Genomic DNA, 23989 nt, shown 5'->3' with positions numbered 1-23989 from the left:
AAACCCAATACACTATCTTCTTAAACTCATATCTCTTGGGAAACCTTATATATGTGTGGGAAATTAGTTTTGGATACCTGGGATCAAAAACCAGGAGTCTCGGGGACACTCTGCAGCCCCAAAGTAATTCACCCTGCGCACCCACAAATCATGCCTGCACGTCGGGGAGAACTTTGTTCCCTGAACTCCTGCAAACAAAAGGAATACATTTGGACTCAAATATCCCACCTAAAACGTACACTCCCAAAAGCTCATGTCTCTCGGACACTGGGAACCCCAAACACCCCTAATCAGGTCAGGTTTTTGCTATACTTTACATGGAACTTCCATAGTCCACCTTGTCCTTATGTACAGACAGGTACCCGCACATTATACACTATTTGAGGGTAACATAACAGTACTACCGGCTACTCCGGTCAGCAACACTTAATACACTTTTTTAACCCTAGGGGATCCCTAATTTCCACTCTTAATCTCCTGCTCCCAAAGTCACTTTCCTGCAGCTATCTCCTGGGGGAAATCACAACCCTACATAGCATTCCTATCCCACAACCCTGCAGGGGACCGTATATGGGAACATGGTTACAGAAAATACATGGTTTTAACTTACTGGATCCAAGAGCTAACCCTCTTGGCCCATTACCCATGGTCTCTAGAGGCAACCGTCCAGGCTTCACCTTTATTAATGAAGGCCAGCTACCTCTGACTGTCACAGTGACTTCTCAGTAACAGGTAAGGTGAGGAGTGTAGCCCATCTTAACTGTCCCTCGGTTGTTTTCTCTTTAATGCCATAAGATGGGGGTTCCTTAGGGGAACCCAGAAAGCTATTCAGGTATCTTGAACTCCAAATGGATTGTGTGGAGATGGTTGAAAGGGGGTACAGGGCTTTCTGTTTGGTGCAGCATTTCAGGCTCAAGGTAGTACCCTACCAGCTGTACTGTACTGTTCAAGAGAGGGTTGTTGCTGAGTGGTGTTGTACCCACCAGCAAGTAGAGGTGTACCTGAACTTATTGTTACATGATAATCTGATCTCCTACTTTATTTGACAGTCAGGACATAGCCATTTCTGGTGGAAGTCCATCAAGCATGGAACCAGTGCATAGGTTAAGAACCTATGGTGTCTGTAGCATCAGGCACAGTTTATCTAGGGGAGCAGCTTTACCTGTCCATAGTCCTGTGCTTCATGAGCACTAAGGGCTTGAAAACAAGGAGAGGAGCCAAGATCAATGCCCACCACTCCACTGGGAGTCTCTGTGTGATCACAACCCTCTCAAAAGTCAAGTTGAAGGCTTCATTTTGTCTGCAGTGCATGTGGTTGACTACAAGCTTTGGACTGGACAGCTCCAGGAGCTGCCTTTGGAACTTAGCTTGCTGCTGCTGTGACTGGCACTAAGCTTGCTACTAGAACCGCTGTTGCTGTTCATGCAAAAAAAAAAATAGTAACTCCTTGTGAGAGAGTGAAGACTAAACTCCCTCAATGTGCAGACTCAGGAGACCACACCCTGACTGGAAGCTGTGCTAGGATGTTGACAATTAACTTCTGAGCAAGACTGTTCTTTAAGAGGCAGGACGTTGCTCCCTGTCAGTGCTTCCAGAACCTGTAAAAAGACAGCTTCATGTTTTTTCAGAGGGATTGCCTAAGAAACTGCTGGGCCTCACACCCAGAACCTGAGAGAGCTGAGAGAGCTGAAGGGTTCAAGCTTCTCAGAAGGATTTGCCTGGGAACAGCAGGACTCTATTGAATACAGAGGAAAGGAGCCAGGAGGAAGCCATCTCCCAGAGGATGTGCGTGGAATGGAGTCAGACTTGCTTCAGAAGCCTAAAGAAAGGACATTTAGCTTAATGTAACACTGGCTCTTTAAATGCCTGAGAAGCTATTGCCTTAGAGCTGGGGTGTGTAAACTGTGGGGCACTAGATTTTCTGGGGGTGGGAGGGGGGCGCAGCAGTTATAGAGGTCCCACGTTCTCCCCCCAGGCATTTAAATTAGATCCCGGGGGACAGCGCAAGGCCTCTATAACACACTTCCCTTTCCTTCCAGCGACGCATTATCATGGTAACCCAGCGTCAAATGACAACGTGCCTTCACATGACCCCACGCATCATTTGATGCCGGGGCCGAGCAGGGGGGGTGCGAGATGCCGAGCAGAGCAGGCAGGAATGCGCATGGGGAAAAGTTTGCGCACCCCTGCCTTAGAGCATAAAGGACCATTTGTGTGAAAGAAGTGGTGTCAGAGTCCTTTACTGACCCAACCGTGAGACAACCTGTAGCACTCCTCCATGGTGTTTGTAAAATCTCAGAGTGTCAAAGAGAGGACGCCTCGATCCCATTTTTTACACCAGATGATAGCAGGGGAAAAAAAAGGTGGAACATGTGAACTGGCATTGGACAAAAAAGGTATATACAGCATAAAATCAAAATACAGACCTGCTTAGGCAGAGAGGAGTCTCAGGAGCAGACCGGCTTGTTCATGTAGGGGTTACCTTTACTTCAAGAAGTGTCTATCCTTCTCAGCAAGCCTTTCACCCCAAACACAGCTCTCTGACGGTCCGCGGTGGCTCCCATAGCAGGGTGCCGCCATGATAGATGTGGCCACACATGCACAGTGCTGTCGTGCATGCGCAGAGAGTAGGAGAGCGGCGGCCATTGCCTAGGAACCTTGCAAGAGGACTACAGCTCCAAAAAGGCCATAGGGCTGAAGCATCACATGGACCACGGCAGCCAATAGGGGTCTGAGAATTCCTGCAGCAGAGATATAGATACTATTCGTGCGTTTGGAGCATGCCAGTTGAAGCTGGGACATCAGAAGGGTAGGGTGTGTGTATGCAGGGTGTCAGTGGTCCCTGCACTAGGCCAGAGACCTCCTTAGGCCGCAGCTAGGCCCCGACTTACCTGAGCTTGTGGTTGCTGCAGGGACAGGCCCATCAGTTTGGTACTACAGGGGCAGGGTCCCTGTATGAGGGACACAGCCAGGACGCGGCTGCATTCAGGCCTCTGGTGGTCTGGGACCAGAACATCAGCTACATATGAGAGACTCTCTTCAGTGTGGGACCCTCCAGCTGGACACCACCCAACATGAAGACGGACTCGTCGCTGACCACAACTGTCGCTGGATCAGTGGATCCTATCCTCCCATTGTGGCATTACTGTGACGGTTCTGGGGATTCCATCCCCTTCTTTCACTCCCTCTGCCCCTTCCCTGGCCAACCTCCCTGCGCTTATCCACTCTTGCCCCGCTCCGGCTACCTCTGATGCTGTCCCTTTGCCTCAACGCACGCCACAGAAGTCTCGCGCACCTGCACGGTCCCCGGGCCCCTGTGGCAATGCTCCCCACTCCCAGACCTCCTCAGTGCCCTCTGCCATTCCCTCACCTCCGGTGGCAGTCCCCTCTGTTCCTCCGTTTCCTTCCGCTGGTATGCCCGCGGTGTGGCGCTCCGCGCGTCTCGTCACGCAGCTTGTGCGCGCGCACTCTCAGCATACAGAGGGCGCGCGCACACGCTCCTCTACTAAGGCCTGTCAACCTCTTGACAACCTCCTCCCATACCCTGCAAGCTATCTCTCTGTCTGATCCCTCTGTCTCCTCCTTCTCTCCTCCTGACCTATCCCAGTTGTCTCCCACTTCCCTTTCTGCTCCTCCTCTCTCTCCCATTGGTGTTCCCTCCTTTATAATCCCTGTCTGCCCTCTCTATCATTGCTCTGCATAGTTCCTGTTATCCCTGTGTGTGCAGTCCTATGCTTTGCTCTCTCTGTGTTCCAGCCTGTACCTGCTCCTGTGTATCTTTGGATTTCCCTGGCTTTGACCCCTGCTCGTCCTGGTCTACCCTGCTCTCTGTACCCCTTGAACCTTGCTACGAACTCTACCTTGCTGACCTCTGGAACCCTTGGACTTGGCTTACGAACTTTGACTACTCTGCTTTCTGTACCCCCTGGACTTTGGTGCACGGACACGACCATTCTTATGTTTACCATCAAGGACGTTGCAAGTATATACTATTTTTCTACAGGCCCAGCAACGCCATACCACACTCCGGGCTTGCCCCCACTGCTGTGGGTGTGTGATAATACCATTCCCACCTCAGTATTGGGATCTTGCCAGGTCTGCGGGCATACAGGCGTGACAATTACTCAGTACTTTGGGGACTATTTACCCGGTGTGGACATTGTTTTGGAGGGCACGGTGAGGGTATGGCCGTGTGTGGCCTAGCTAGTGGGAACTGTTTATGGTTACTCTTTTCATGCATGCAGTAAACTGTTATTATCATCAGTGTGTGTATTATTGCATGGGGTCCTGTAACGGGGTTATCCCACATAGTAGGATACTGTACAGGTGGAGGCGCAAGCACACCTCAGGCTCCCAGCAGCAGAGGCCCAGTTAATGCACCACATACACGGTAGCGTCATATCTCCCAGACGGTGGGGGAAAGTGTGCTACACCTATACAGTCCAAAGTGGCTGTTTGAGATGTTTTCAAGCTGAAAATCCCCATTTAAATGAATCCCTAAATCCTATCACTTGACATTCTCTAGTAGGTGTAATCTGACTTCACTGCATGCTTACTAATAATAAATAATAATAATAATAATAATAATAACTATCTTCATAATTTTCTCAATTTTTCAAATATAATAGGATTTATAGTTATAATTTTTCATCTCCTATGATACCATATATAATCTGCCATTAGTACTATAATTTAAATGAAATAATCCATAGGTTTAGCTATATGGAGTAGTGATGCAAAGAAACAAAGTAAGTAAAATGATGTTTATAATAACTACTAGAGTACATCAGATCAGTCCTGAAGTGGTGTCAGGCTGAGAATAATCAGGCACTTGTGTGCTATTGTGCAGCTGATGCCATCTCCAACAGTAAAATATTAATTGTAAAAGTTTCGCAGATGCCGCCAACAGTTGACCAGAGCTCTTGGGTTATTGCTTGTCAGACTATTAATGAGTTTGGCTAACCATCACTGTCATTATTTTCTCCCCCCTGTGAAATTCTTTCTATGTAATTTATGCATAGGCTTTGCCAAGATTTGACAACTTTCAGAGTATTAACATAAAATCAAACTGCAGAGCCTAACAATGGGTGGCATTAAAATTAATCATGGTTGTAGCGTTGGATTAGGGTAGTTGAAGTACATTAACATTGCTATTCAGATCTTTTAGATAAAATATACCATTTATTACAGGAAATTAAATTCTTTAAAAAAAAGGTTTATTTGTCTCTATTCTCTGTTCCAGTGCCCCTTTAAATTGCAACTGTAAAAATGTACAAAGCCAAGTTGTATTAGCTTCTGTTTTAGTGAAACAATTCAAGTTTACCAGGTAAACAGGCAAGGTACATATTGTGTGTGTGGGGGGGGGGGGGGGCGGGGTGGTGTGTGTGTGTGTGTGTGTGTGTGTGTGTGTGTGTGTGTGTGTGTGTGTGTGTGTGTGTGTGTGTGTGTGTGTGTGTGTGTGTGTGTGTGTGTGTGTGTGTGTGTGTGTGTGTGTGTGTGTGTGTGTGTGTGTGTGTGTGTGTTAATAAGCCAGAACATCTGGTAACCAGCTTTTTTTCTGATCCAGAGGGGGTGAGAGGGAAGGCATTTGCTCAGAGAAAAGAGGGTCTTGATTGATGCTTCACTTCCTTAACCTAACAGCTCTCTGTTTAGATATCTTCCATCTCCATGTAGCTGAAGCAACTGTACTTCAATAATTAGTGATTAAGTTCTGCATACATTCTAAAACACAAAGGTTTTGCAAGAACTATGAAAACAAAGTGTCCAGTACAACTGAAATATTATTTGTGCTTGTATCAACCTTATATTACTATCAGTAGATATCACTCATCCCTCACTTTAATCTTCTTTCTTATCCCTTGTGTTACCTAAGGGATCTCCAATCTCTAACAACATATTAAGGTAGGTTACTTTACCCTACAGCATATAAATTTAACATCATGGTTACATTAGCACTATCTTGCATTAAGTAAATCAGCACTACATTGTGTTAAGTATATCAGCACTTTGTTGCATTAACTTTAAATAACCTGGTGTTAAGCATGTCTTACCTAAGGATAACCTATATTTCTGGGTCTGGATGGGGGTTAAGCCACCTTTAGGGATGACCTACTGTAAATACCCTAACGTTAATCCCCTGCATTACCCAAACTGCCCTTCTTGGACATGCAATGTTAGGGGGAACGCATATCATTAGCACTGATGGCCAGAAAAATGTAACTATACGCTATTTCAAGGAGTAACAATGGGTTAACGTTTTCCCTTAGTGGATAGGCATAATGAATAAAATGATGTTAATTTAGGTTAATGTTAAGTTAAGTAGTCTAACACGGTTTAATGAATCTGGGTCTATGTAGGTCGCTGCTTAAATTGGCAATGCTATAACTTATTGAAAGTAAAAACATTTTGGCAGTTCCCGTTATTACATAAATTGTAAACATTTGCTGTTCATTTTAACATGGTACTTTATAAAGATGTGTCTTCTTTTGTTTTCCCAAACTGTAAAGTCTAAAAATCTACAGTAACATTGCATTTAAAAAAACCAGGGGAAAAATTAATTGATGCCAAAAATACACTTGCTCATAATCCTATATATTTGTAAGACTTTGGAGCAGGATATACATGCTCATAGTCTTAAGTATTTTAGGACTTTAAAATTAACTTTTTCTGCTGGCAAATACTTAGCTGGTTAGAAAAACCTGCAACACACCATAGACTTTAAGAGCATCATCATTTCTAAACTTGAAACATTAATGCATTTTTCTTACATGCTTTTCTGAAGTTGTCGCTGTTTCAGCCTCCTCTACACTCAAAACAAATTATTGCAGTAAATTCATGCAGAATTGAAAGTATGTTAGAGAAGTAATCTCATTCACTTGATCCAGAAATAATGTTCTTATAGTAACAGTTCCTGTTCCATAGCACATATACAGTATTTATTTCATTTTTCATCCATACAGATATTTCTTTCTTAAAGCTGCAGACCAAGCAATATCCTACATGTTTTTATTTTGTTTGTTTATTTGTTTGTTTTTTAAATAAATCAGTTCTGTACTATGAGCAAATACTTGTAACATTTGTTACAAATTGACAATACTTGGAGTCAGGAAGGAATTTATGTTTCCCCTTATGAGACATCAGTGATGATATTACACTGGGGTTTTTTTGTTTCTCTTCTTGTAGATCAAAATACTTAAATACAAATAAAGGATACGTATCTGTCGTCTAAATTTAGCATAGGTTGAACTTGATGGACATATGTCTTTTTTCAACCCTTTTTCAATTTCATCTACTATGTAACTATGAAACATTGGTGTAAGACTGGTCCAATCAACCATTGACATAAAAAAAGTAATCTTTCTGTTAAGCCTATGAAAAAATTCCTTACATTGTTTTCCAGATGCAATACTTTTCTAGATTCTCACATGGAACTGATTTGCGTGCATCAAAAGAAAGACTGAGTAAACAAAATCGAATTTGATGGTACTTATTGAGGGGTGAAATAGACAATGAATTTTCCATATGTTGTCCCTATGCAGTAATGAGAAACTGTCACGCACATTTTTTTGGTTTCCCCGGGCACACAAGCCGGTCTGAGCTTACAGCTAAATTGAAAGCATCCAAGTGGCATCCCTTCGAATTCCAAGGCATTGACACGTGGGTATTTTCCACCTTATAGACAATGAGCCACTGGTTGGTACTCACAATGCCCAAAGCATACTGTAATTCCAAGAAGACATCTGCAGCCCCAATAATCCAGGCGTAGTTTACCCATTTAGAAGTGTCCATGTTTGATCTAGTATAATCAAGATAAAGAGAGCCAATGTATCATTTTGAAAAATTCAATGCATTGTACACATCTGAAACACACATAGCACACATCTGAAATTAAAATATTATTAGTCTTAGGCACTTTTACTTTACCCCGTGTTCTGAAAAAGAAGTCATCTATAGACCGAATAATTGTCCGTGCCTGACTTTTTATGAATTTATAATCAAGTGAAAGAGAACCAATTTAGAATTTTTAAATGAGTTCAATATTTTAATAAAATAAATATTTTAACTTGCTCAGATATCTGAACAAGGTCTAATTTTACTATAGTTTATAAATTGTTAGACGCTCAATTAACATTGTGTAGAATGTTTGTAACAAATAAGCGATCACATTTTGAAGTTATTCATGCATCAAAGTTACCTCCAAATAATTGTGAGTGCTGTAATTTTATCATGAGATCTACAGTATGTAAACTTGATTATATTGAGAAACAGCCAAGCTTTATGACTGTACTGTACACACCACTAGTATAATGTAGATCATGATTTACTTTAGCTTTAATGATGTGCATATTTTTTACACATGATTTGCATTTCTTGAAGGAGTGCTGTAAGTGTTTTTTTTCCTAAAAATCATATGTAAATTAATTAGTACTCCACAATAATTGCTTCTATATAAAGTTAATGTGCTGTCCCTAAAAGGCAATGGAAATGGCGAAAGAGCACTGAATATTGCATGAAAGATGCATGCTTTAATATGCATCACATGAATGGGCTCACTTTGTCTTTCAAGATCTTTTCCTGGCCTTTTGACACATTCCAGAAAACTGAATGTAAGAACTCCTTGTTGTCTTCAGAAGGAAAAGACAGTCGGTTTGGATTGATAATCTGGCATTAGCTTTCTATTGACCTCTGACATTACTCGGGGCCAGGAGGTGTCTGAACTAGATCAAGGAAACACTGATTACTTTCTCCATAAAATCTTTTGTCTGGTTACATAAAATTAGAGCTAATAAAGACAAAAGAAATAATCAATAGTAGGTCATATTTTATTTATATGTATATATATATATATATATATATATATATATATATATATATATAATAAAAAAATAAATAGATGATACCGTTCTGTGGCTAACGAAATGCTTTTATTTGTGCGAGCTTTCGAGATACACTGATCTCTTCTTCCGGCGATGTTAGATCAGTGTATCTCAAAAACTCGCACAAATAAAAGCATTTCGTTAGCCACAGGACGGTATCATCTATTTATTTTTTGATTATTGAAGCTCGGCTAACACGGTACTGATACCTCTACATGTGTGTGTGTGTATATATATATATATATAATTATTTTTATTTATAAAAAATGTTTTACCAGGAAGTAATACATTGAGAGTTACCTCTCATTTTCGTGTGTGTGTGTGTGTGTGTGTGTGTGTGTGTATGTCGGATCTAGAAACAAAAGCCAGATGTGAATGACTAGTTTCCTGAACCCCTTAACCAGTGCCTGGACGCCCCCGCTTCACAATATCTAAAGCAGCAATCCCGCCTGGGATCTTACCTGATCTGCAGTCCCTCAATGTCCAGCTACCCTCATTCCCGCAATGTTATACATTGGAGGGGAGGTGTTCCCTACCTGTCTTCTGGGTTAGGCAGGATTTCGATGTCTCCCGTGTGAAGCTCGAGAGTTAGATCTGAAAGATAGCAGTATAAGTTATTTCGGTGTAGGTATAGGGCAGTTAAGATATACAGGGTAAATAAGATATCCAGATCCAGAGTGTGATAGAGTGTAGATGACAGAGAGAGAGGGAGTGTGGGTGACCGAGAGAGAGAGATTGTGGGTGACAGGGAGAGAGAGTGAGTGTGGGTGACAGGGAGAGAGAGTGGGTGACAGAGAGGGAGAGTGTGAGTGAGAGAGAGAGAGAAAGTGGGTGACACAGAGAGAGAGAGTGGGTGCGATAGAGGAGAGAGAGTGTTGGTGGGACAGAAAGAGAGAATGTGGGTGACAGAGGGTAACAGAGAGAGAGACAGGGAGAGGGTGACAGAGAGAGGGTAACAGAGAGAAGGTGACTGGGTGGGTGTTTTCACTCACACACAGACAGATACACACAGACACACACATTCACAGACACACACTCACACTCTCACACACACACACTCACAGACACACACACTCACATTCTCACACACACACACACTCTCAGACACACACACACACACACACACACACATACACACGAGACAAGGGATGTTGCACATGAGACAGGTACTGAGGGTTTGATCTCCCTGGGGGCCCCGCTGTAATTACCTGCCTGGGGCTTTCCTCTCTCCCCTTGTCCTCCTCCTTGGCAGCAGCACTTCCACCCGCTCTATCAACATTACTGGCAGCGCTGCTCACCCTCTCAGGACACCGCAGGCCGCCACCAGCCAATCAAGGGGGAGCTCCCGAGAGGGATGCGCGAGCGGAGGCGCGCTCTGGCTGCCATGACTGATGACATGACATTGGCCCGGGTGGTCTAACCAGTCCCCATTACGTGTTCGTGTCTGGTGGTGCACCTGTAGGCAACAGAGCTCCTGTAGCTTGTTCTTCTTCCTCAGTCCACCCTCCTGGACCCTCTGCTCTTTGCAGATCCTCCATTCTGACGGTTGTTTCTCGATCACTGTATACTGGATTATTGTACATGGAGCTCCGCTCTGCGGGGCAGCTACCACATCAGTACAATAAACATGCCTTGTGCACCACCTACCTAACGTAGATCTGACTCGTGTTTGCACTACCTCAGGCTAGGCTCACTCTTTCTGTGTCTGCTGTATCTCCTTCCTCCCAGTCTGTGCTCCCTTCGGTAAGTGATCTGGAATGGACTAGATTACTCTATTTCTTCCATGCAGTACTTGGGCGTCTACCTACTGTTGGCTAGCCTAGTGCAGATCGTCTCCAGAATTCCTGACCTCGTTAACAGGCTATCCCTTCAGGCATCCTACCCCTAGCGCTACCTCAAGGTGACTCGGACAGCTATAGCCCCTCTCCAGACCCACTAACTCCTCTCAGGTTCCCAGGTCGTCCCTGCGGTTCCATCCCAACACAGCACAAAGTGGCAGCATACACTTTCCCTGTTTCCTAGTGTGCCTAGCAAAAGCCTGTCCTGTTGACAGGTATCTCAGCAGCGCCTCCAATTGTAACGGGTATTCCCCCATCCAATCTTACATTGGCCCGTGTGGTCTAACCAGTCCCCATTACATGTTCGTGTATGGTGGTGCACCTGAAAGTAACAGGACTCCTGAGTCTCCTGCTTGATGGTATTAGGGGATGTCATCAGGACAGGTAGCTGAGGTAGTGGGTGCGAGTCCAACTTACATCATGTGCAGCGCCTCCACCTCATCAGGATCTATGCTTCCGCAGGGAGATGGTCCTGGTGAGGAACTCCTTCTCGGTGGTGACTGCCACTGCTGAGTAATCTCACACTCACACAGTGGGGTTTTCATTAACAAGGCCATCTTTATTGTAGTTTGGGATGTAGCAGACTGCCCCATGCAGCTGCCGGCTCTAGCCGCACATCTCTTCGTGCTGTCCCTTTGCCAGGTACGCCCTCCCGTATTGAAGTGGGATTCCCTCTTCTCCTAGAGAGATCACCCCTGTGCCAGGTCCCTGGATACAGAGTGGCTTAGACAGACTTGATTGGTCAACCTGTACCGCTAGTTACTGCACTAGGGTCACAAAAGTGTTCCTACAATCCCTTATGCAGGAGAATACAATTTACCAGCTACTTCACACAACTGCTGGAACCAACACTAACTGACAGTGTTGTGCCTTATATACTTCAGGAGGCAGACGCATCCCTGATGTCACTATCCAGGGACTCAGAGCATACAGCCACTCCCCTCTATACATAGGGCACCTCACCAGGGTGTGAGGGAAAACCTCCATAACTACTGCTGGCATACCTGTACTTATCAGGACTTACTGCCAACAGAGAGGAAAGTAGTATACCATTATTATGCATGGCTATATACACAAAAAGAAGCACAGGCTCCATAGCATAAATCTGGGGATGCAAGGGATTTACTAAAAAGAGAGCAGCTCAATCGATAGGACATGCACTTACAAGAGAGTAGAAAGTTAAAAGCTGTTGCTAGCGTGACGTCATCACGCAGAGGAGATACGGGCAGAACTGTGGTGATCCGGCGTGACTTGTGAGCTGAACATCCAGCTGATTTACTCCAGGCTGTACGCCGTGAGGCTACGGGACTGCTAAAGCCAGCAATGGCTCCTTACTACTGGCAGAAGCAGACGATCATGGTGATACCTGTATGGTCCCCCCTGTACCTGATACCTGTTCCCAGTCCTCCTGCTCCCATGTGATGACCGTTCTAGCTGTGAGTATTTACTCTACGTGATTTTAACTTTCTACCCCCTTGTAAGTGCATGTCCTATCGATTGGGCTGCTCTCTTTTTAATAAATCCCTTGCATCCCCCGATTTATGCTATGGAGCCTGCACTTCTTTTTGTTTCTTTCTCTGTAGGTATTTAGTGGTTGGCTAAACCACATAAGAAGCTGCAGCTTTGGCTCCTAGCTATCATTGTTTGGACACTTCAAACATACTTTCCTCTCTGCTACACAATCCTGTGGCTATTGTCTGTTTAGTTGGTATTTAGGTAACTATTTTCTTTATTAATTATTTATAACGCTGTATATTTAGGTCAACATTTGTAACCTAATTTATTCTCAATTGAAGTGTTTTATTTTTATTTTATCATTGTCTGCCACAATATTATTTTTCAATAGTTACACTGACTTCTTTTTGTTTGTTTGACACACACACACACACACAAACACACACACACACACACACACACACACACACACACACACACAATACTGTAAAGATAGGACCAGTATCTCACTTAAATAGAATTTAAGGTTGAACTTTGATTTGACATTTGTCTTTATTTGAACTTAATCTACCATGTCACTGTAATAATATGTTACCATGTTAGATACATTGGATACAGTAACTAAAAATGGCTCCAGTTGTAAACAAAATACAGAGAGTAGGCAGTCTTGCATATAAAACAGATTTCATAGGCTTATAAAAAAACGTTTATTAAACCTTCAAACAGAAATGCAAAAGGCAGTAAATCATGCTCTTTTCATCCTCTTTAAAGCAGCAGTCCAAACAGATGTTTTTTTTAATTTATTTTTAGTTTAATATGTGCATTAATACAATCCACACAATAATAAATACTGCATTTAGCTAAGTTGCCAGTAACCCATTTTCCTGTGATCGATCGGCGAAGATTCAGCTCAGGGGTTCACTAAATGGCTGCGGAGGAGTATTCTGCAGTCAGTGGAACGCATATTAATATGACAAAGTTCTGTGGGGAAGATCATGTGACCAGGCAGTCACTTGATAAAATTGAGCTTGTGCACTGCTAGAGAGAGAGGCAGGACTCAAAAACGGATGTGTCAGAGCCCGTTGCAGAAGAGGAAGGGAAAGTGACTTTTCAAATAGTTGCTATAGAAACAAAAAAAGGCTTCTTACATTATAATAAATTCAAAATGCCATTTCGAGTAGCTTAAAAAAAATGCTACAAGTATTTTCTCATAGTACAGAACTGATTTGTTTAAAAAATAAACACATGTAGGATATTGGTTGGTCTGCAGCTTTAAAAGCAAGCTATAATATCTATTGTATACATTATACAGTGTACATCCATGATTTGGTCATTTTTTTTGCAGCTGATGAAGAGTAACTGCAAAATATTATATATACAGAATAATGTACTGCCTTTAATATTCAAAATCTATCAAGGGAGAAGGAGCGGCTCAGTGAGCAAAGACACTGGCTGGCACTGAGTTTGAAGCAGGGGAACCTGGTTCAATTTCCAGTGTCGGCTCCTTGTGACCTTGGGCAAGTCACTTTATCTCCCTGTGCCTCAGGCACCAAAAAATAGATTGTAAGCTCCACAGGGCAGGGACCTATGCCTGCAAAATGTCTCTGTAAAGCGCTATGTAAAACTAGTAGCGCTATACAAGAACAAGCTATTATTATTATACAAGTGTAACGGTTTTTGTGAACCGGCCTGACCCACCCAATCTCACATTGGCCCCTGTGGTCTAACCGGTCCCCATTACAGTGTGATAGTGTCTGGTGGTGCACCTGTTGGCAACAGGACTCCTGAGTCTCCCGCATGATGGTGTGTGGGGAGGACCCGTCCAGACAGGCAGCTGAGGTAGTGTGCTGAGTCCTACCTAGTTCCAGTGCAACGCCTCCACCTCATCAGGGTCACTTGGGGATGGTCCTGGCGAGGAACTCCTCTGTGGTGCTCCTCTCTGTACAATCATTCCACACATGTACACGAGAGGGTTGGTAATTAAGAGCATCTTTATTGCGTGAGGTGGGCTAGCTGCCCCTCGCAGTAGTTTCTCTAGCCACTCATCATCATTCAGTGCTTCCCTTTGAAAGGTGTAATTCTCCTTTAATAGGGATTCCCTATCCCAGCCGGGATGTCCTTACTCTGTGCCAGGTCCCTGGACACAGTCTTCCTACTCAGCTACTATAACATAACTCTACTCTTCTCAGAACTCTGGCAGACTACTCAGAACTCCTCCTCCACTTAGCAGAACTAACTTTTAGACACAGTGCTGTGCCTTATGTACACTCTGGAAGCTGACACACCTCTGACATCACTAACCATGGAGTCAGAGCCTGTGACCACTCCCATCCATACACAGGGCACCTCACCAGGGTGTGAGGGCAAACCTCCATAATTACTGCTGGCATGCCCACAACTTACCAGGCCTTACTGTCAGCAGGAGAGATGACTGTAGCCATTTTACATGCCCGCTACACAAGCAAGTATTCTTTTTTTTCCATTATCCCAGATATCTTACAATCTAAGAGGTATGATGGAAGGTTTAAAAAAAAGAAGCATTCCAAGCGTAACAGTTCCCCCCCACTTTTTTTTTAATTACATAGATATGAAGCAGGGGGTCAGCTTTGGGGACCCCTGCCTCCAGAGATACTTACATCCGTAGGGGTAGCAGGTATCTCTCGGCAGTCTAAAGCTCCCACATTACGCGGGCCAATAGGATGTTGCACGAGATGACGTTCTGGCTTCGTATTGGCTCGCAGGATGCAGGAGCTTTGAAAATCCTCCATCAAATGAACCCAGTCAGGGTGGCTACCAGCACCCCCAATGGAGGTAAGTATCTACAGAAGCAGGGAGTCCCAGAGTGGAAATTAGTGGGGTTCTGCTTCGGAGACACCCCTTCTTCAAACCTATTAAAATAAAAAACAGCAAAACAAAACGGCCAAACTTGGATTGCTGCTTTAAAACAATAGTAACTGTAAGTGAAGTACAGAGCAGAGCCTAACAACAGTGGCTGGTAAATGCCAATATGGGTGTGAAAAGGAATAGTCATGGGTTGAGGCTACTGAAATGATTCATTCAGATGGTTTGTTTTTAGCTATGATTTGAAAGTAGGGAGAGAAGGTGCCATTGGCATGTACTGTATTTGTCACTTTATTAATCTGACCATTTGCATTTGTATGTCTGTAGTTTCATTTAGGACCATAGTTTGATCAAGTCTGGATGACAATAATGATATGTAAGTCCCATATCGCATTACACTACACAGGTATTAAGCAGAAATAGCCGTGTTAGTCCAGTTGCGATAGGGCTGAATAAATGAGTACTTCTTTTATTTGGACTGATATTATGAGACAAGCTTTCTAGCGTTCTCCTCAATTCTTCAGGTCAGCAATAATGATTTACAAAGATTCCATGAGTTTCATACATCTGTGTTAAGCTTATGGAATCTTTGTAAATCAGTATGGTTAACCTAAGGAAGAGAGGAGAACTATCGAAAACTTGTCTTATAATATATATTGTTAATCCAAATAAAAAAGGTATCACCTAATACTGAAGTTCTACTTTATACTACACAGGTAGAAACGCCAAACACTTAGTGTATTTAAAGTATGGTTAAACTCTTTCTTGGGGTCCCATAATTTGACATCTCATAAATAACCAACAATAAGATACATTCCATAGTCATTGTATATGCACAAAGAATGATATATATCAATGATGCTTTCATTCTGAGAATTGCATCTAAATAATAGTAAATTGTAAGACTCAATCTGCTCAAACAGAGAGCAACACAATTAGAACATTAGCCTGCAAATAATGTTATGTGTTGGCTCAGTGCATGTGTCATCGGCTGGGGCACAGCTGTTGGAAGTGACTATGTTGGTATCGTAGCATGTCAATGTGTGAAATGCAAAAATGAATCGTATTCCTCTTGAGAGTCCTGCATATGTTAAGTATATTGTCCCATTAAACCAATTCATTTATCAACACACTGAATGCCAATTAAATTGCACAGGATGGTGCAGGTACGGATATGGTGGGTTCGTGTTGCCAAACTGTATTACAGCTGAGATTTTCTGCTTCGCTACATTCTGCACAGAACATATAAGACATATCAAAGTCAGATGAATTCCTCTTAAAATAATGACCTTAAATAAGAAGAAATATACTATAGGCTGGCAGAATAGATGGCGATATACAAACTTGGCTATTAAGTCACTTAGAATTCCAACGGAGATGTCAGGTCTCCATTCCTGTCTCTGCCAAATCTCTTCACAGTGTGCAAATTAAATCAATGTAATTTCATCAGAATAATCAGCAGACTCGCCTTTAGTTATGACTGAAACCACTAATGCTATTGTCTGTTCAAGAGTACAGCTGGATTGATTCTTTTATCCTCAGATAGAGACTGCTTTGAATTGTACACGTTTTAATGCCTTCCATGATGTTAAATATGTACGATTAAACATTGTGAACTGGCGGCAAATACTGAACATATCAATAACATATTTTTCCTTGTAATTTCAGTAGATTTGTTTCTTATCTGGCTGTCCAGAGTACATTCATTTTTCAGTAGTTAGAGCTCATATTGAGAATATATATTACGAGTGTATTCACTGTGTGCACACATCATGATGTCATCATTTTAAAATGTATGGATATACTAGTTCTACATGTTTATAGTGGAAATCATTGACCAGACTTTTAGCTACTGGCTTTTATTAATGTGAAATTAACATAAAAAATGTTTTTTTATTTTATATCTTGGCCATATGTTTTGTAGGACAACCCATTCTGGCTCATATTTACTAAGTGGTGCTTTTATACAGGACACCTTCCTGCGCTGGAAGACACCTCATGGCCCATTCACTATAATTATCTGTAAGGTGTCTTCTGGCACTGTTAGGTGTATAATGGATTAGCCCTGCTTAGTAAATATAGCCTCCATGGGGCCTATGTACGAAGCATCGCAAATCAGATCTTGGCGTTACATTGTGGATGAGGATGTCATTGGTCCATTATTCTGGAATGTTATTGTTCTTCAAGCAGCATGTAAAGATTTTTTACAAGAATGTTCTCTACTTCTTCCCCAGCTTATTTCACAATTTCAGATGTAATTCTATCTTCCCCGGGGGCCTACCCATTGATCATGGATTTTATTGCCTTTGCCACTTCTTCTGGAAGGACACATGGTAAATCATTGGTGGGGGTTTTCTCACTTTCCACTACTGGATTATGCCCTGTGTTATCTGGGTACTCCTTTAATTTCATGTACTGTAAATATCCTTATGATAGGTGCACAGTCTTTTATTGTTGATCCATCATCTTTTTTGAGTGCAATGATTTGCTTCTTCCCAATCATAAATTGCTGCATTGTCTTCTTTGTACCTTTCGTCTTCAATAATCCTCTATCATATGGCAGTTACATTTTCTTCAGTTATCAGTTGCAGGCTTGTGGATTGATTTGCTCAGTTTTGTATATTCAACATTTGTTTTGCATAATTTCTTGCCATTTCCGCAGTAAGTGCTCGGTCTCATCTGATACTTTTTTATCCTGTTTTTTGTTAGCGAGCTCCGTTTTTTCCTGTGCTTTCAACTGCAATCTCCATAAATTCTCCACCCTTGTTTGCGAAAGGGACCCCATGCAAGTTGAAGTAATTTTTTTAGCTCAAGTTCACACACACACAAACAGTGTGTATATATATGTATATATACATATATGTATATATACATACATACATACATACATACATACCTGTACATACATACATACATATATATATATGTATATATACACACATTTTTTTAAAATATATTTAAAAATGCAATCCCAATAAGAATAATTGTGTTAACTGTACTACCTACATTATGCCTACTGTGAGATTAGTGCCTTAGGTCATTCTCGGGGGGCGGTTATATCCCTCCTAGGACACAGATGTCAATCTTTGGAAGACTGAAGCTGCAACATCTGGCTCCTTGATTAGTTACATAGGCAGTTGCACCATCAGCATTGTATTTGCCTCTAGGTATGTAACATGGTCAAACTGTTGTCACTATTTCTAGGTTGTAATATTTTCCAAAATATTTTCTTTCTGGTCACCTTTGATCTTTGTTAATATTAATTTTCATTAAAGTACAGGTCATTGGAAAAACAGATCTATATTTGATAAATATTTGAGATATAAATGTCAGATAATAAATATTTATGGTAATGTGGATCAAAAATCCACATAATCTAATAAATATTTGTGTCAATATCATATATATATATATATATATATATATATATTTATATACATTTTTATTCACACTGATACACATACACACTCTTTCTTCACTTGCTTTCACAGTAACCTTTTGACACCTCTAGCCATAAAACACATCCACACCGGGGGAAGGAACAGCACTGATAACATTCCAAGAGACACTGTTTTTAAGTATACCTTTTGCTTCATTCATTGTAACATCGCCGGAAGAAGAGATCAGTGTATCTCGAAAGCTCGCACAAATAAAAGCATTTCGTTAGCCACAGAACGGTATCATCTATTTATTTTTTGATTATATATATATATATATATTCACACACACACAGACAAAGAGAAGCGCACACTTCATAGGGCAATACATTTAATACAATTAAATTAATACCAGTCAAATGGGAATATTAAATATATTCTGCGTGTTCTGTTCACAAAAATGGATACATTTAAAACTAAAATAGCACCCAGTTGTCTTAAACTAGTGTTTCCCAACTCCAGTCCTCAGGGAACCCCAAAAGGTCAGGTCTTAAGGATATCCCTGCTCCAGCACAGGTGGGTCAATCAGGGACTCAGTCATTTTGACTGAGCCACCTGTGCTGGAGCAGGGATATCCTTAAGACCTGTCCTGTTGGGGTTCCCTGAGGACTGGAGTTGGGAAACACTGTCTTAAACCATCTCACCAAGAAACATCAACTATGACGTTCTTGATACCAAAGGCTTTTATAAATGCCTAAAATGTAAAATGTGTAAATTGGTTCCACACGGGTCCATACAAATTAAAGGTTTCTCCTCTACTCGTACAGCAACTAATCATAGGATTGATCATTTTATTAGTTGCGACTCTACCAATATCATTTATCTCATTCAGTGCTCCTGCAAAAAGCAGCATATAGGGTGCACTACGAGGAAATTGAAATGATGTTTTGCTGAGCATATTTCCAATATCCAAAAAGGATTTTCACAACATAATTTGTCCAAACATTTTTCTGAACACCACAACTGTAATCCTGCAGGCATTGTTTGTATTGGTATAGATAAGTTATCACACACTTGGAGGGGAGGTGACACTAGATGGATACACACTGTAAAAACTCTTGTGCCTCTAGGTCTCAACGTGGACATTGAATTAGGCGCCTTCCTGACTTAAACATTAAATTTAACCTCCAATCTATCATTTAATGACTATTAACTCATCAGTGTATACTGTACAATGCCTGCAAGCAAACTAACCATTCATCTATTTTGCCTTAATTATTATATCTTTGCCTTTTTTCTCATTTCTTATTAATTCAATTTTTATATTTTTAAAGATATTGATTTCTTTAATAAAATAAAATGTATTTTTATTATATTGTATTATAATGGTACATGTGGGTTTTTAATATAATGATTCTAATTGGATTGTCTACGTCTATCATCTGCATCAAGCTCTTGTATGACTGGCATAGGTAGTTTAGACTGTGGCCTATATTAGCTGAGGTCTATCTACTTAAGGGCTTCATGCAGGTGAGGAGACATACCCTTTGAAGTCTTATTAGAAATGCGTAGGGTAAAGGTAGTCTACCTACGGACTTTTATCTGCCTATCCTTGCTGCTTGCCTTTTTTAAGGCAATTGGGACTGTGAGCATGGTATTCCTCAAGTTGACGGAGACACTTCCAGGTATTGACGTCACTAACCGGCATCATCGCGTTACCATAGCGAGATTTGGGGATCGAGGAGGAGTGGGTCTGGAGCGGCAACATGAGTGATGCGTTCTCCATGGAGACCAGATCCTAAGGCTAACCATCCCATCATTGCAGCTAAAGAATAGGATTTTATTCTGAAATGCTCATTTTTACGGCTACATTGTAAGTAGCCTATGTACTTGTGCTGTGAGTTCAATACATATATACTTCACTATATTGGCTTATCTCTCTCATTTTTAGGTTCTACCTCGTCCCTCAAACTACTCTTTGGATTTTCATTGTATTTATATCCCTGCAGGTGGTTTACATTTTACACATCTGCTTATCATTGGTTTGCGCCCTTTGTTTTCCCTTTTTTATAATACTTAGATCTGTACATCTTACACATTGCATACAACAAAAAACAAACAAAGATGCCCAAAGCTACTTCCAATGTGACAAAAATACACAGTGCAATACCTATATATTCTACTGAGAACGGGTCATTTAGTTTAACCCTTTGGCCAACGCGTCTTAAGCCTGCTGCCACTTCAAGGCATGACCGTTACACATTGTGGCAGCATCCATTGTTACTATTCTGTACTATTCTGATATTGTTTGTACACATTTTACGCACCTTATTCCATATATATGTATATATATATATATATATATATATATATATATATATATATATATATATATATATACACAGTATATATATACACACACAGAGAAAGAGAAGCGCACACTTCATAGGGCAATAAGTGTAATACGATTACATTAATACCAGTCAAAAGGGAATATTAAATATATAATCAGAATGTGTGTATGCACATAAATACAAAATGGTGAATTTAAAGTGACAGGAAACAATATCCTTATAAACGCTAATGTCTAAATGTGTGATATATATAAGTGTAGCCATGTCTGTTTTTGGCTACTACCCTGCCCTGCCTAACATGTAAATCCTGGTATAGTGCAGGCAGTGTTAGGCCCAATCTGGTGTTTCCCCAGCAGTGAGCAGCTCCTTTGAGTGATGGGGGGGCAAGACAAGGCCGGTGTTCTGCCCAATCCTGGGCTCAGACCTTGGCTCCTCCTTCTGGACACTTAAGGAGCTGCCTATGTAAATTTAGGCAGTGTTGTCTCCCCTGAGAGAGACTGGTCTCACGGAAGAGGTGTGCAGGGCTCTGTCATCTTCCATCCCCTCCCATAGGGGAGTGGGAGTGAGGACTATACCTCCTACTCCACCAGGGAGTAGGGGAAGAGTTAGGACCGACCCTTGGGGCCCATGCCTGGGGGTTAAGTCATGGGACCACCCTGAGGCTTGGAAGATAAGTGAATCAGTTAAAGACTGGATTCTGTATGCTGTGTCCTGTGACTTGCAGAATAAAGCTGTTCTTGTTTTATAAAATATACTCCTGCCTAAGACTACAATCTATCAGGGGGAGTATCAGAGGGTTCTCCTGCAGGATTGTCCTGTCTTCCCCACTACCACAGGCGGAACCTCAGAGCTTCTGTGAACCAGCAGGTAAACACCCTGTAATAGGCAGATCTCCCATAGGGTGGGGGAAACACTGTTACATATATATATAAGTAAGATATCAGTATGATAAGATCCTCAATGAGGAAAAAAATCATCAGGCAGCTGATTGAGTCCTTAACTGTCAGATGGGAACAGCTTCCCAAATAGATCTTCAGTTGCTGCAACATATGTGTGGGGGGCGTCTACCCCAAACTGGATCCTGGGAGCAGTTTCCTCCCAGCCTTTCCCCATTATCACCCAGCATACAGCACTTCCACTGCAGCAAGGGATTCTGGGAAATGACATGCAAATGAGCACACAGTGTCACTTTTTGCCTCAATAACCATTTTTAACATGGTTCCCTATAGGCTTAAGCTTGCTACATGGTCACAGCTTTGAGCACAGCCAGGGTTAAGGTGCATACCCAGAAAACCACCCACAGACAGCTGTTTCGACCTTGATGGGTCTCATCAGTGTGGGGTTGATTTTACTGGGAATGCAAGAGAGGCTATGGGATAGGCTAAACTATAATACTGAGTTAAGTTATGGTGAGTAAAAAAAGTGACAAAAACCCTCCACAAGAAAGCAAATATGCAAATATAACTGTATGCTCATCTGCATGTCTTAGGCAGGTCTGCAACCCCGCCTTTCCCCATTATCACCCAGCATACAGCACTTCCACTGCAGCAAGGGATTCTGGGAAATGACTCATGGTGTGCTCATTTGCATGTCATGCCTTTGCGGAAGAAACGCGTAGGGACAGTTAACATTGGAACTACGGTGGCTGACCTGCCTTGGCACCAGAGAGAGATCGTGGAGACGCAAGTAAAGTCCTTCCGGATTCCAGTATCACATGCGGGTGAGCAATGGCGGACGCACGCTGCTGAGAAGCTCCATACAAGTGGACATTATCCACCCTGGAGCAAACGGCGTTCTCAGACACTGGATACAGAACCATTCTGGAGATTGCAGAGCGGAGGTGACCGTGGAGTCTTCATTTGGTGCATGGGCAGGTCCCATAAAATGCCTGTTTTTATCAGACAAATTGTAAGTGTGCATTTGTCTTGTCCGTGATTTATTAAAATATTCATCTGATTTTACACAAGGATCGGGCGCTTTTTCTCTTTTCTTTTTCATACATATATATATATATATATATATATATATACACTGTATATTTCTATATACTGTGTGTGTGTGTGTGTGTGTGTGTGTGTGTGTGTGTGTGTGTGTGTGTGTGTGTGTGTGTGTGTATATATATATATATATATATACAGTATATAACAAATGGGGCAGCCGGCACTCCCAATAACATAAACAGTTTGCGGTGCATGTCCTATACCAATAGTAATAGTAATAGGAAAAGTAATCCACTCCAGCAGGAGCAGACACAAGACAGCACTCAAAGGTAAGTAAGAAAACTTGTATTCAAAAATAAACATAGCACAAACATGAACATTTTTGAATGCAAGATTTCTTACTTACCTTTGAGTGCTGTCTTGTGTCTGCTCCTGCTGGAGTGGGTTATCTCTCTCTCTCTCTCTCTCTCTCTCTCTCTCTCTCTCTCTCTCTCTCTCTCTCTCTCTCTCTCTCTCTCTCGTATATATAAATATACTGTGTGTGTGTGTGTATATATATATATATATATATATATATATATATATACTGTATATATATATAATATTATTGAAGAAACATATAACAGTATGTACTGTGTGGCATATAACTCTTCCCTGACTCCATCTATTGACATTCCTGGTGGAAAATGCCTTGATACATTAGATGCAAGGTGAGATAGAAATCAAATCACCCCCTTATATACTATCCGAGAGATTGTACAATTATTTCTGTGAGGGAGGCTATACTGTTTATAGTTAACAACATCTGTGAATAATTTCACTGTTACTCTACTAGAAAAGTAGTTATATCAAGGAACTGTATGGTTAGTAGATACCATTACATCATGGTTTTGTGAAGCAATATCATTACTAATCAAAAATGTTGGTCCTCAGGGAGACGTTTTTCAGAACTATTCTTACATTCCTATGACTTCACCCTAATAGCATGACTTTTCTCTCTCCTGCAAAACTGCTCTATTCTACCTACTTTGGAAGTTGCAATGAAAATCCACATCAGTGTTATCATAAAACTTTCTTTGAAACTGCAGCTATAAAGCAAATTTCTTATTATCTACTTTTTCTATTTCACCCTCAAAGGCACAGTGTAATTAATTGAGAGAAGGTAATTCATTATACTGTCATACAGTTAAAACATATATTACATAGAACAGAAAAAATATGAGCAGTCACATAGGCACCAGAAGACGACCTTCCCTTGACTGAAATGTCAGCTCTTTTGTTTGTCCTCTTCTATAGTGTATTATTCAA

The 23989-nt window shown here is 41.6% G+C and overlaps 1 long non-coding RNA gene across 2 annotated transcripts in view; it reads left to right on the top strand.

Annotated features, from left to right (window-relative positions):
- LOC142498548 (uncharacterized) overlaps nt 1–23989 on the top strand; it is a 202457-nt gene that overhangs the window by 159745 nt on the left and 18723 nt on the right. The window contains exon 4 of one of the 2 annotated variants that reach the window (XR_012802466.1): nt 17245–17337. The exons of the other annotated variant lie outside the window; for it this stretch is intronic. This is a non-coding gene — a long non-coding RNA (uncharacterized LOC142498548). Of the gene's footprint in view, nt 1–17244; nt 17338–23989 lie in introns of those variants that run through there. 2 annotated transcript variants of the gene reach the window in all.

This window comes from Ascaphus truei, chromosome 7 (assembly GCF_040206685.1).
Source record: "Ascaphus truei isolate aAscTru1 chromosome 7, aAscTru1.hap1, whole genome shotgun sequence".
NCBI classification, from domain to species: Eukaryota; Metazoa; Chordata; class Amphibia; order Anura; family Ascaphidae; genus Ascaphus; species Ascaphus truei.
The sequence above is the reverse complement of the archived record's forward strand: the minus strand, read 5'-3'. Positions and strand labels throughout refer to the sequence as shown.